The sequence below is a fragment of the Gigantopelta aegis genome, unplaced genomic scaffold, assembly GCF_016097555.1.
Source record: "Gigantopelta aegis isolate Gae_Host unplaced genomic scaffold, Gae_host_genome ctg1716_pilon_pilon, whole genome shotgun sequence".
NCBI lineage: Eukaryota > Metazoa > Mollusca > Gastropoda > Neomphalida > Peltospiridae > Gigantopelta > Gigantopelta aegis.
The window spans coordinates 40,018-55,666 of NW_024532777.1; the positions used below are offsets into that span (position 1 = coordinate 40,018).

The 15,649-nt window shown below is 34.5% G+C and overlaps 1 non-coding gene and 1 pseudogene across 1 annotated transcript; both read right to left on the bottom strand.

The window, feature by feature from the left end:
• Nucleotides 1–6,102: 6,102 nt before the first annotated feature.
• LOC121391093 lies at nucleotides 6,103–9,044 on the bottom strand (annotated as a pseudogene).
• A 3,058-nt stretch (nucleotides 9,045–12,102) lies between these two features.
• On the bottom strand, nucleotides 12,103–12,186 carry Trnas-uga. The gene has a single exon. It is a non-coding gene; the product is annotated as a tRNA-Ser (tRNA).
• Nucleotides 12,187–15,649: the final 3,463 nt, after the last annotated feature.

Genomic DNA, 15,649 nt, shown 5'->3' on the forward strand with positions numbered 1-15,649 from the left:
TTCAATTGAAGTCCTGCCATTACCTCATCCACTAAACCTTTATCTTCAAGTAGCTGCATGAGCAACTCTTCTCTTTGTTTCACCTCCTCCTCTCTCTATCTCACTCACACACTCCTTCAATTTCTCTTGTATTGGGTCAGAAATCACATGTGCTCTTATTAATTGTCGTAGATCACTTAGACCTTCTCCTGGTGACTCCATGTCTTGATTGTTTTGAGGTTCAAACAAACCGCTGGATTGAATGGGGGTGTGGTCATAAAGAGACCACCCCATTTCTTTAGCTTGCATTAAGATGGGGAATAAACAAGAAACATAAAAGTAAGAAGCACAAGAGTCATTCTTACAATATTGAAGAGAGAGGTAAATTGCTCCTTATCTGAATTAATATATAATATAAAATGTGTCTTTGCAATAATGCATGTACAGCCTCAGGCAGGTGAGAAAGTGCATTATTTAGAATGTGCAATGGCGGGTTACATTTAAAATTCAAAGCAATTTTTGTATACAGGAATTAGTGATGGAATGAAGGTCATTCTACGTGTTCCTCCACCAATGAGTAAAGACCAGTCTCTTCTCATAAAATATCCTTTAGAACAATAGCTCAGGCGCACCTTCAAACACAAGATGTTTCATAAATCACATCGAAGTAAAAAATCCAAGCAAAAAAAAATCGTCTCAGTCCATACCCACCTCCATTAGCGACAAATGTGTTACAAGCAGCTGGTTTAGTTGATATTAGTGATGATGAAGAGGATGCTGAGACTAGTATGGAATTTGATGCCCGCAGAGATTATCATCAATTGAGTGAAGCATTACCTCATTCGAGACACGCCCACAACACAATATTGCCTGAAGAAACTGAAGTCAATAGTAAAAGTCTCAAGTGGAAATTGATTTAGAAAAAATAACCCTTTCGAAACAGCCTTGTCATCATATGGAAGCCCTCATTCTCTAAAGGCACAAAAGACAATAGGAGAGTCCACACCCCATTCAATTAATACCTACAGAACTAACCACACCCCCATTTGTTCAAGCTTCTCCAACCATTCCTTTACATTCTGAAAAGAAACGGAAAAAGAAGAAGAAAAAACACAAACATCGTCGTCATCACGAAACTCCACCCACTTCATCAAAGGAGAACTTATTGAACCACATGAGAGAAAATGGAATGGGAGAAGCCAGTATCTCCTGCATCAATGGGACAAGCACCCTCCCATATGAAGTGGCATCTATTGAAGAACCACCAACTAAAATAACAATAACTGAAGAGACTCCATCTTATCTTGATGAAGATGAAATGACAAAGGACTCAGACTCATTCTCTCTGAAACCATCCTTCAATCTCAGTCCAAGTGGAAGTTTTTATGTAAGTTAATTTACTCTTTAATTACACAAATTTGTGAGGGGGAATTTAACTTGACCCCCCTCACGTGCTCCATAAAAACATCATAAACTTATATGTTTTTAAACACTTCATTAAGTAGTTAGGTGTGTGTTTTCAAATACCAGTTTAATGATGTCCTTTGAACAAAATGCTAGCAAATTGTTCATATAATTAAATAAAGAAAGAAATTAGGCTTCTCATAAATTACAAAAATGAACCAAAAATTATTATTTAATTATCTTTAGATCGTTCACTCTCCTTCATCGACATGTTCCATCCTCTCAACTAACAGGACTTAAGTTACCACGACAGCTCTTAAACTTTTTCTCAGACACCTTCACAGTCAAATATGTCGCAATGATCCAGAAGGTGTCTTCACTGAGCGGTCACAGATGAGATAGCTCCCCTGGCTATTCTCAAATCATTAAGCAACCAATGGATTTACAGACTATGGGTCATAAAATTGAGAATAGCGAATACCCAACTGTAAAAGAGTTCAAGGTACAGCTGGTAAATATGATGATGTATTAATATTATAGTTTATGTATTAGGAGGACTTTACATTAATGTGGTAACAATGCTATGACTTATAACTCACCAGAAACTCTATATTATCAATCTGCTAAGAAGCTACTTAATTTTGGACTGAGAATGATTCAAAAAGTAAAACTATTACTTCTTAAAACAATATCATTTCCTATACTATGTCCTTTTTAGGAAGTCTCCTTTCGTCCTGATATTCGTCATGGACTGATTCCTACGCTCTCATCTCCCCAACCTCCCTCTTCTGTGTCGACTACCAATCTTATTCACTGGATTATTCTAGTCCCTATATTTGTAAAATAGATATAATCTATTACAAAAACAACGACTAGTCCATCAATAAATGAAGATATGCATTAATTGATGTGGGTGGTGGTGGTGAGGTGAGTCAAGAGTGGGTGTGGCACTATATTAATGAGTGGACATTATATTAGTTTGACTATATTTGCATATTTATTATTTATATATTACCACACAGTCTCTCTCTCTCATCTCATAGACACAGACACAGAGATATTGAACCAGTAGTAGATCAATCTCATTTAACTCAAGTTCAAATTGGATTTGATACACATAATCCAATGTCTACCATGTTCCCAAAGTGGAGATCAACAAGTAGAAGAAGAAGAGGAGGATATACTTACTCAAGTTGATGAGGCTACAGAGATATTAAGAGAGACAATGATAGATCATGTACCAGCTGAAGTGAGACGTGTATTAGGATTAGGGGTTAAAAATAAGACTATCCTATCATTATATATTATTTAGTAGTAATATTGTTCAGTCATATTATGACAACAGTGTTAGATAGTATTTGTTCTATTGTGTATATATTAACACTACCACAATTGTATAGTAATTAGTAATACTGCTCTACTGTTACTAAATAGTGAGGTTGTTACTGTTAACATCCTTTCTGTACTTGTTATGTGTTTATTTTGTTTTTCTCATATAATAATTTTATTTATGTGTAGTTGAGTTTCTAAGTCAAGGTGAAGATGGTAAAACATCACTACATATTCTCAATCCTCACTCAGGTATAACAAACCTCTAATGTACATTAGTGAAGTCAGATCATTTTAGTCTCGTCATGTCCTGTAAATCTCCACATCATTATCAGAGAAAATACGTGCTGGTCAAAGTGCAAGTACTGTACTTAACAGTGAGCTTCCCGTGTTTTAAGCAACACCAGGTAGGGAAATGAGACACACAAAGATTACTATAATATATAGATTGTATGTGACCTTATCTCTACAGTTTTAGACACACTTAACTACATTTATTTAAAATATGTCTACTCTTTTGCTAGTATGATGTATAAGTGATAGACTTAATAGTAGGCATTATTTGTAACTTGGTATTAATGGTATGCTATCCAGTATTGGTTGACTGATCACTATGAGTATGTTATATGATATGATATAATTGAGGATGTAGTCCTTTTCTAAACAGTGACATGATAGTCTTAATATGGTGAGTAGTTTGTTGTTGTCTGCATTATGTAATATGTGTGTGCTGTAATTCCACTACTGTCGGGTAATTATCTTCCATGTCTTACAAATGAGTATGGTATATGATGTTTACTGCTAATGAATGAACTACTTAATATATGTAGGAGTTATCTCTTCCTAACTGTCTCTCTGTCTGTCTCTCTGTCTCTGTCCTCTCTCTCTGTCTCGCTCTCTGGCTCTCTCTCTCTGTCTCTCTCTCGTGTCTCTCTCGCTCTGTCTCTCTCTCTCTCTCTCTGTCTCTCTGTCTCTCTCTCCTTCTTCTCTCTGTCTCTGTCTCTCTCTCTCTCTCTCTCTCTCTGTCTCTCTGTCTGTCTCTGTCTCTCTCTGTCTCTCTCTCTCTCTCTCTCCCTCTCTGTTCTTTTTTCTCTTCTCTATCTTCTCTCTCTCTCTCTCTCTCTCTTTCTTTCCTCTCTCTTGCTCTCTAGTCACTCAGTATCATATGTATGGTCCATTTGGCATTTGCCACGCTGTTGCCACACTCCAAAAATGACTCCGCCTTCTTCTATCAACTTACGGCAGTGAACAAGGAGTCAGTTATGCTAATAGGTGAGTATAATAGAAGGGATGTCTCCCTCAATACATTGTCGTTTATTAGCTTGCAACAATTTGTGAAACGGATGTGGTAGTTTTGCTACTGAAATGGGGGATGCTATTTTGAACAGTTTAACTAATGGACGTCATGCCAAGTTTATGGAAACTCTTCGTCAAAAAGAAGAAAAGGAAAGCAAGCCAATTAAAGCAACTATAGTAAGTAATATTATATTAGTAAACTCTAGACTATCAGTACTTACCACAGTGTGGATATCATTAGTAAGCTCTAGGTACTTACTACAGTGACCTAGGATAGCTACCATTAGTAAGCTCTAGGTACTTACTAGAGTGACCTAGGATAGCTTATCAGTAGTAAGCCTAGGTCTTACTAGAGTGACCTAGGATAGCTACATTAGTAAGCTCTAGGTACTAGAGTGACTAGGATAGCTACATTAGTAAGCTCTAGGTACTTACTAGAGGACCTATAGTCGCTATCAGCTATAGGTACTTACTAGAGTAAGCTCTAGGTACTTACCACAGTGACCTAGGATAGCTACCATTAGTAAGCTCTAGATTAGTGAATATTAGTGCTTACCACACATTAAACTAGCTTGACTACAGTAGATTCCAGCATTCCAGTCTGTTGCCATGGTGACAGTTTTATTGTTTCTTTGTCTTAATTGTTCTCCCTTTCAAGGTCACTTTCAAATGTATCTGAAGAATTACAATGGGATATTACTTAACATTTCATACTACAGAATACTGTCCAATATAGTTGATATAATGGTGGTTAAATGATATAGAACAAGGTTACAAGTAACTATATTAGGTCACTGTAGATATTACTAGTATAGAAACTTACCAATGATAGCTAGGTCACTGTGGTAAGTACTATTGTCAAATATAATAAACATCTCCTCAAAACATATTTGACTGTTAATAGTTACTGAAAGTCTTAAGAAAATATGTTTTATTATAATAGGAGGTTGTAGCTGGTTACTTCCTTTGCATACTAAGACAAATGTTTATTATTTACTGTAGAAAGAGGAGATTCAGTCATCAGAGAAAGAGAAAGAGAGGTAGATGAGATTAAAAGTGGAAGAAGAATCAGAGGAGAAAGAAAGAATCCATGATAAAGAGGATATTGATATGGAGACTCATCTCATCATTCTATTGAACAAGATGGAGAAGAAGATTCCATACCTGTAGAGGTACAGTCTAGATATATGGGAATGAGTCTAAGTGAATGGAATCATTCTCAGACAGTTTGGAAATGAGTCTATTAGTAAAACTACTTGGCTATACATTAAATTATTTTGGGAATGAGTCTAATAGCTGTGTCCCAGCTGTGTACATCAATAATAAGGCGACACCCACTTCAAATGGATAGTTTGTTTTGTGGTAGCTTTGGAATGTAATAGTGGGTAGAAACCACAAGATAGTATTTAGCTACAACACTCTGTATATTTTAGTATATATCTGTATATTAATAGTATAGAATGTAATGTAATGTTAGTATTGAGTATATAAGGAAGTCTTTGGACCTGTATAAAAATGTAATTAATTTCTGTTTGGTTATGTATTGTGGTCTATTTAGAATTTGTTGTAATTGTAATTTAAATATAATCATGTTGGCAATTCTAGTTCTTTGAGTGAATTATCACACTGACAACATTGGTCAGCTGTACACTAGCTCTACATGACCATATAAGGACAAGAAAGCTTGTTTTCAATCAATCTCAATAACACATGTAATATACTTGTCAACTAACACATTTTTCTTACATATAACTTATTATACTCTTACTCTTGAATGCTTTTTCTTCACAGGAGTCTCCAGGGATTCCTGAGACTCAGTAGGTATGAGAGATGTTTACATAGACTCAGTGTTTAGAGTATATTGACTAGTAACTTCACACTATTACTGTACACTCTATACTCACAACACAACAGATGGCAACATTGTAACTAAATTTGTGTGTCACTTGTCAGATCTGACTGCATAACTATGCTAACTTTGTATACACTTTGTATAAATATTGATATGTTGTTCTCTTTATTGATAGATATAAACAATGCAATGGAACACATGTCAATTGATAGTGTCATTGGAGGAACAGCAAAAAACAGCGACTAGCTCATCCACCCACTCTGAGTCTTCCAGCGGACATTTTGGACTCCTTCTCCTAGTGAACAAGAAGTTGATACAGGTATAAGTTAGAGCCGACTAGGACATTTTATTATTTTATTCATATTAGCTACCCAAATCACTTCAGAGCTTGTCTCTTTGGCCTCTAAAGTAAGGTTCACACAACCCACTCTCTATAATAACTCATTTTACAGGTAAAAACTGGCGATCTGGTTTCTGTAAACTAGTTTACAAAATGCTATGGGTGTTCGGCAGCACCCTCGTCAGGCACACCTACTCTCTTCCCCTCCCATTGCCTGTCACTTCCTCAGCTGATACCTCAATATATCATAATATTAATAATCAAATCTCTCCCGTTAATAAGATCTATGAATGCTATGAATATAGTTAACAAAACTACCACTTATGCCCAAATATGGTCAAAAATTTAAGCAGTTTCTATTTAAATAATACAGGAGTAATATCAAATAAGTGTTTAATTATTTTAAAATGTTATTACTAATCTAGTGTTAAAGAAAATAAGATACACTAATGACACCTTATAACATAAATTCAAAATTTTGCTAGAACTAAAATTAAATTGCACACAAACAATTCTGAAGAAGAAAAAAATTGCAATTATTTTCATAAAATTATATAACTGGCAACATGGACTCATTTCCATAGAAACAAAGCTGAGATAAACTAACGACCAGTTCCATATGCAGCACGTAGCCTTTCCAAAATATTCTAATTGTATCGTATGTACGTCTTTTTTTCATCAGCTAGAATCTCTTTACCAAATGTCTAAAGAAAATCAAAAATAATACTGTTTATAACTACTTTATTTAAACTTACAGGCCAAACTTCTTTGACAAAGGCTTTGTCAGTGGAGACAGCTGCTTTCTTTAAGGACTTACACTAGGTCAATCCATGTGAATGAAAGCAAAATTTGGCACGACGAACTCATCTCATCACCAGTTTCAAAATCGAACATAAGCATATGCTCTATCATATCTATTGTTGAGGTGAGTGAAAATGTATTTCTTGAGTGATATGAGAATTTAGCTCACCTCCAAACTGATCCAGCAATTCACTGTACTCAGTACCCATGATTGCATCTCCAAGTATCTTACCTTCGTATTTATAACATACCCTCAAAAGGTGAACGAAGGCAATGAAATCCGATCAGAAAAAATAGCTTACCATTGAGTTTCACTGTTGTCATCTCTGACATCCTCGTAGGCTGCCTTGCTCCTGCAGCATCACCATTAAACAATCTATCTGCCATAATTACTGTCGTTACAAGGATACGATGAAGTGAATGGCACACAACAATATTCTCAAACTCGCAGCAACTAACTTAGCGAGGAGGGTATTATGTGGCATACAACCACGTGCTGCTTAGCGACGTCATAAATTCTCTCGCGAATATATGAGCATGCGCAGATCGGTTTATTAATATTAACATAATAATAATAACACTAAGTCTAACAAGAGATGTTACTAAAAGTCATAACTATGAGGGTTCTTTCATAATAGACGATCTTCTGATTTAAGTAGATTCCATTTTTTGTCTCTCCAATAATATATAACAAAGCCTAATATTGACAATATCCATTATTGTCTAAATTGAAAAAAAAACAGACAATAGATGATTATAATTATCTTGTCAACTATGTACCTTCATGCCCATTTTTTTTTCTGTCATCATGTTCTGGTTCTATAAAATAATATAGATATTATTATATATAAAGTTGTCTTAGTGGTATTAACCAACTCTCCATTTATCCATTGTGTTGACAAGCCAATCACCCATCCATTTGTCTAATCATTCATCCATTAGTACATCTATTGGTAACAAACTTACAGTTGCCCATCTCAAAACACACAGACATCTTTTGCATTTGACTCACAACTAGCAGGTGTACCTACATTAAATCAAATAGAAAGTAATAAACTGAGGAAAGCACAGGGACTTACCATCTTCATATTCTATTCATTCATTATACAGCTGTTGTGGCATTCCAATAGCACCACCGGAAAATATGGATAAACGTCAATCCTTCACGAAGTTCGATACCAGCAGGAGGATCATAATAGCCAGGTTAACAGAGAAAATACATAATCCTCTTCACCATGTCGAGCTAAAATTACAGACTAAGATCAGGTGGTAGAGCACCTTTAAATTTTCAGAACAATAACATTAATTTATAACTTGTAAGATTTAATACCATTGTTTGCAAATCTAGCAGCTTCTTCATTGGGATAAGGTTCAGGAAAAATGTCCACTGTAAGTTTACCAGGTCGAGTTGTAGGGTTGCCCTCTTCATCAGGATCACCAGGATTATTCATACTACACAGAGGATAACCCTAAAATTAAATACTAATTAAAAGAACTTACTTCTTCTGCTAGAGCTCTTGCTTCAGCTCTTCAGTATGAGACACGCCCACTAGGTTTCTAAATGCTAATTGTTCCATACCATGACAAGCCGAACACACTCTTATAAACTTGATAACCTCGTCTGTACTAATGATGGAGTCAGATAATTAGGGTGTGGTTTATGTATCTTCACCTAGTGATCCTATCTAATGCTGAGAATGGGACCGTTATGACTCCATGGAAATTTTGGTGGGTGGAGTACTTCTTCGTCAGCTGAGATGGTTGTAAAGAGTAGTCCAGCACCAAGTCCAGCTGCTGCCACACCCCCTAAAAATCCACGAGACTAGAAATGGTTAGTTATATGCAGTAAATACAGTTGTTAGTTACTTACGTAATCTATATGTTTTATATGAAGTTTGTTGTAGTCTGTAAGCAAAGTGTGAAAAATAAACATCAGTGTTTTAAAAGAAAGAAAAAAAATATATTATTTTTGCTACTTACATTCCAACCATAACTTGAAGAGAATCGTTGAAAGCTTAACACCCGCTGTAACCGAGCAGCCATTTTTTACTTCTTATTATTGTTATGCAAAAAACTATACATAAGTCTATGACGACATAATTAATGAATAATAATGATCATTGATGTTCAAGATGGCGACCTCTAACTAGTCATGAAATGGCCTCATTTGCAGAGTCTAATCGTGCAAAGCAGTTAACACAACTGCTACTAAAGAGAGGAAGACTGTTGGGGTACAGAACTCTCATATGACATTGTAACATTAAGTTATAATATAATAATACTTGTATGTACAGCATGATATTATAAATTTTTAACAGTTTTTCTTGTTTTTTGTGGGTGTGGCTATTTATTTGATGCTTCCACAAGAGCAATTCTGTCGGTATAGATTTTTTGATGAACACGCCTTGCTAGAAGGACAGTTAGGGAGAGAATATACAGACTCCGCCCACTCTAACACACCCTCCTAACTGAGCATTCTAATCAAGGACCCAATACGTATGCTACTAAAATGATTATAATGTCATTATGACATCATTGCAATAGGACTCATATTTGGATCGGAGATACTGTTAATTGAATATGGATTAGAGGTTTTTACTCATAATTTCACAGCTGCTAGTGGAGACTCAATTATAACAGGCAATAATATTTATGGAATATTACGAGCAGGGAGATCCCCTCTACAGAAGCATTAGTCCTCTAGCTCCTGACCTACTTCAAGATACATCACCAATTATGGAGTAATTGTATTGCTAGGATTAGCTAAATATTTTAGCAGTAAGGGGTTTAATTTTCCTTCATATTGTAATGTGTGTATTATATAGCAAAGAATTACTGGTCAAAAGATTTAATATTTTTAGTTTACTAGTGAAGGCCTATTGAGCCCAAGCATGGATTGGCTTACTTAGGAGTACACAATAAAGGTTTGTAATAATGTCATTTTATTTATTAGTTATTTTATTTGATAGCTATTAAATCAAGTTTTATATCAGGAAGAGCAGGGTCTATTCAAGTATGGTTAATTTAGAGGTTGCTAGTGGTAACAATATCCATTATGTCAATGTGATAGCTGGTAGGAGAAACATGTCACTAAAAATTGAGATGATTATCATGTATATTTTTTTTTTTACAGAGGGAGTCAATGCTATTTTACCTAATCTTGATTTAGTATTTGTTGGTGCAAAAACATGTGAACTTGAAGGTCTTAATACTGCCTTTCATGTTCTGGTAATGTTATTTATACTCCATAACTGTCAGTAATGTATATCATTTTCTAGTGGAACAGTCAGTACTCTTCTGGTAGCCATCATCGTCAATCTTTAATCACAGGAGCTGCGTTCTTAGTCACCAAAGCAATGGGACTACCTCTTAATAACCACGCCCCTTTTCTCAAGTTAGTATGATGTTGTATGTTGTCATGTGATTGTCATGTGTTGTTAGACATCGAATTGATTCATTGACTCTACAAGTCCCTCCCAGTAAAGGGAGAACTGAAGGACAAACATTATTACCCTCTAGCAAGGTAGTCCATTTGTCTATCCATTTCTTTATCTGTCCATTCCTTCAATCTTTTTGTCCATCCATCTATTAATCCATTTAGGTCATTAGAAGGAATTGTGCGTAGTCTTAATAATCTGTTAGAAAAGATTCCATCATTCAGAATTCTTTTATATAACAACATCTCCATTTACTTTTTTCTCTCAATTGGTCAATATTCTCCATTCTTTGCTCTCCTATTAGCTCCATTAGCTATTGAAGTAAGAAACACTTTATATAATAATATCATTATATGATGACATTAGTTTAATAGAGTGTGAGACAATGGTTGCTAAGGAACAAAGAAATTCAAGTCCATCATCATCCGCCAAATCATACTTTGACAAAATGGTAAATGCACTATTACCACATGGTATATTATTGTATCTCTTGAATACTAGGGTATTCCTCCTCTTCTTACAGTCTCTTTTAAACCATTTCTCTTCTCTTCTTCTTTCTTCTCTCTTTTTAATGGTTGTTGTCTCTACTTCTTACCCTCCTCTCTTGTCCTTTATACTTCCTCTCTCATCTATCATTTGACGGAGGAATGGTTCTCTTTAGTTTGTTAATAGCATTTGGAATAATGTTGACCAGGTATAGTATACATGTACATATGTAGATCTACTCATAAAATATTATATATCTTCTATATTGAAGATGTATCTATAGCGATAAAAGTTTGTAATGTCTAAAATTGTATTTATAGAATGTTTTGTTTTAAATTCCTTAAAAAAGCATTTATACAAATTATTATTACTAATAATACTATGTTATATTGTATGTGTGATTGTCAATTTACTAATAATAATATGTTATATTATATGTGATGTCAATATTACTAATAGTAATATGTTATATTGTATGTGATGTCAATAATGTTAATGTTAAAATGATCTGTTGTTTGTTTTATCTATAGACCATTTTTTTCAAAGGAGGAGTGGCACGTCTCATGTTCATTGACATTACTATTAATAGCTATCAGTTTTGTATAGTCTCTCTCTGTTACATTTTGCTCTCTCACTCTTCTAACTCTGTCTCTCTCTATTTCTCTCAGTCTCTCAACATGTAATAACTGGAGGTATATACTGTATTATAGATCATTTTATTACTGAACATTAACTTATTATCTCTATTATATCTTGTAGGAGTGGTGTTTGTTTTGTTCCTTTGTCTTCCTCCATTAATTCCTGTTTACTTTTGTTTTGGATATTCTCTTCTTTTTGCATCATCTGTGCAGTCACTGTTGCCAATACTTCAAGATGCTGTTACCATGACGACAATGGTCTTCTGTTAGCTTATAATTCCTATTATTTATCAGGGGCATGGTTATATCCTATTGGTACACTGTATGTATGGCCAGTCTGGATTCTATGTTGGGTCTTGGGATGGGCACGAGTCCAAGACACTCAAACAAAATTACATTCAGATTAGTAATTATTAATTTTCAATTTCAATAATCAATAATACAAGTAAAATAATAAATTATTAAAGAATAAAGTATTAGGTATTATATAGAAGAGCAAAAATATGCAAGAAGCACGAAGAAAGAAAAAAAAAAAAATAACGCTGCGAGTAGGGTTTCGAACCTACGCGGGGAGACCCCATTGGATTTCAAGTCCAACGCCTTAACCACTCGGGCCATCGCAGCTCTTGAATGTCAGAGGAGGATATTCCAATAAAGTTTATTACACATTAGTCGTTGCATCATGGCTGCAGCAAAAAACAGGTGTGTAATATAATTTTAAAATCAAAATAAATGTTCTTTTAGTATTAGATACTTTCTGATTTTTCTAGATTACTCTAGTGACAATGAAAAGGTGGGTGTGGCCATAATAATATACAAAGTGTCCCTCACATTATAGTCATATTATAATCATGATTTTCAATTCACACAGGAGGAGACAATAGAGACACCACACAATTGACAAAGTCTTGCAACAATATCGTAATCATCTTGGGAAAAGGGCAGTCCTTCTAAAACTAATGAAACAAAAAGAGGTGTGTCTGTATCCTTGTATCCTAGCAACAGTGAATATGATGATAAGGTTGGGTGCACTAGAACGTCAATTAACAGAATTAATGCAAAAAAATGAAGTAAGAAATAAAATAAATTCCATACTTAGATAATTATAAAGGGTGTGGTCGAGTCTACATCGTCAAAGAAACCTAACAAAACTAGTAATTGATAACTATTAATGGGTGTGGTTTATGGCAGTTATAATTTTTATAAGAGAGAGAAAAGTTATTGTCAGTGATTCTGAAAGTAGCCATCACATCATGAGAATATAGAGAGAAACAAAGGAAAAACAAAGAAAATGACTAAACCCATGGTATGTACATTGTCCTAGGTGATCATCTTAATGTGTTCATTTCTCTATAGTAAGTAGTGTCCTGAAGACCAAAAAAACTAAATGCCAACTTTATACCACACCTACTGACCATACCTCACTCTCATATTAGACCAGAGCCACTACAAACTAAGGTATCTTCTTATCAGATAATAATACACCCCACATTATTTATTGCATTAAGAGAGGGACGAGAGAGAAGTAGATGAAGAGAGAGAGCGAAGATGGAAGGCTGAACAAGCAGCTGTAAGACTAGCTGAACACGTCAGGAACCTACAGTTACAAGGTACAGTAAGAATTTGAAAATAACTGTTTTTTTTAAAAATAGGTCTAACTACAAAATATAGAATGGTTTTAAGTGTAATATATATTGTTATTTTTATGTAGTTGAAGAGTGGCAGAAGAAACTTGAAGTGTCCGTTTCTCGTGGTAATCAGTTGGAAACAGCACTTATAAAAGAGAAAGAAAAAATAGTTAGACTTAATGAGGAGAAAGAAAATTTTCAAGTATGTTTGTTGAAATATTGACAAAGTTATCACTTTATTATTTCAGTCTGTACAAAGTGACAAACAAAATGAAATAGAACGATTACAAAAAAGATGTGAAGATCAGAACAAAACAACTTAGAAATTTAGAGGAACAAACTGACAAATTAGAGAAAGCAAGATCACAAGTTTATAATGATATGGTATGTCAGTTTTATTTGAAGTACTTAGAGCACTCATCCACAAACCAAACACATTATATGAGATATTGTTATTTTCAGAGTGAGAAATTACGAGAGGTTGAAGTCAGAGCTGGTGCTAGTGATCGTGAGGTTGCTCTTCAACATCAGGTGGTAAGAAAATTACAACAACAACTTCAAGAACTACAAGAGTTGCTGGCTACTAGAGAACAAGAGCACCAGTAAGATGTCATGTGACTGTCATGTGATGTGTGTACATTGTATGTGATTTTAGCAAAGAATTGGAGCGATTGAAACCTCCCGATAGTCGAGATGTACGTGAGATAGTGGAGAAGGAGATGAGAGGAGAGATGAGATTAGAAACAATAGTAGTACAATACAAAGAAAGGTGACGATAATTCTTTATTGAGTACTTCATTATTATAACTTGTTAACAGATTAGATCAACAACAGAAATCTTATCATGACCTTGAGGAAGAATTTCGAACTGCTTTGAGAATTGAAGCAGCTCGTTTCAACAAGTGAGTACACGATATAGAGTATGGAAAATAGAATGACTCACACACAACACTTCTCTTTCTCTCTCTCTGCAGTTAGAATCAATTCATGACAAGTTAACTGATGATCTCACTACATGTCAAGAAGAACTAACAATATTAAGAGATAAAGAAACTAAAGCTACTAAATTAATCAGTGAACTCTCTACAGTTAAGATATAGCAGCTGTGACACTTTATTTAGCTCCTCCCATTTTAGATTGTTAAGAACAAAAGAGTCGTATCACAGAATTAACAACAAATCAACAACAATTACATCACAATATAGACGAGGAAGACAAGACAGTTAGACACTGAGATGACCAACAAGAAGTAAACTAGAATCAAGAGTATCCACATTACAGAAGTTAGTGATAACTAGTTTAACATTGGACATGTCAGAATATTGTCTAGGACAATCTGGTCTATTGGCTAAGTTATCAGCTCAAGAATCTCTTGTTAGGGTCTTCGTGAAAGAACGAAAACTTTGGAGTCAAGAACTAGCTAGTCAAGGAGCTAGTTTAGCTCAGGATCGAGGCAGATGGAGTCTCAGATTGAGTCTTTGATGAGAGAAGTGTCTGAGCTTCAGGAATTATATATCAGGTAGGTGAAATATTACATGTGATCAAATACACCACAATAGCACTACCCTATTAGAATATATTACTATATATTTTGTTCAAAAGTGGTCATTATCTCTCATAGTGTCTTTCTATAATAATAACTAAACTAATAACCTGACATTATTTCCCCTCTCTCTTATCGTGAGTCAGTAATGACACACCTCCTTTTCCCTATTTAGAAAAAGAACTGCAAACAAGTAAATATATTTTTTTCAGATTTAGATGTAGTATTAGTTAACTTTATAGAAAAAAAACAATGAAAATATCACAACAATAGTAACGTCATCTCTACGTAATAAAATAAGGACTGTTCAAAAGGGACTACAAACAAGTACATTAAAAAATGTTAACATAAAAGATACACAACATATTATGATATAATAGGAATAAGGTAGTCCTCTTGACCTTTTTCTGTGTTGTCATATTTATTTCTTTCTTGTTATCTGTTTTACACTGATATCTTTAAATGTACTAGTAGGATTTGCAATGCGTGAAGTGAATAAACTAAATATGGACTTGAAATCTGTCAATCTTTTTCTCTTTGTCTCTTTCTTGTTAACTTCATTTCTCAATTCACTAGTTGTTAGTGAAGATGTAGGTGTGGTCATTGTCTCACTAGATGTTTGTGATGATGACTTTATAGTCTGTTTCTGATGATTGCTTTTTCTGTATAGTATGATGCTGTTTGACCTCCATATTTATTAATAGCTTTAAAATGGTGTCCTGTTCTATCTTGTTAGCCTACATCTAATGGAGTTTCATTGTTAACAATAACAATGGGATTGGCACCATTTTCTAAGAGCATCTCTACTATTGAAGTGGATTTCTACCAAATATTGCAAAAACAAAGGAGTGAACCCATAATAACTTTCTTGTTTATTGATATCAGCTCCAGCTTGTATGAGAGCATCCACTATATC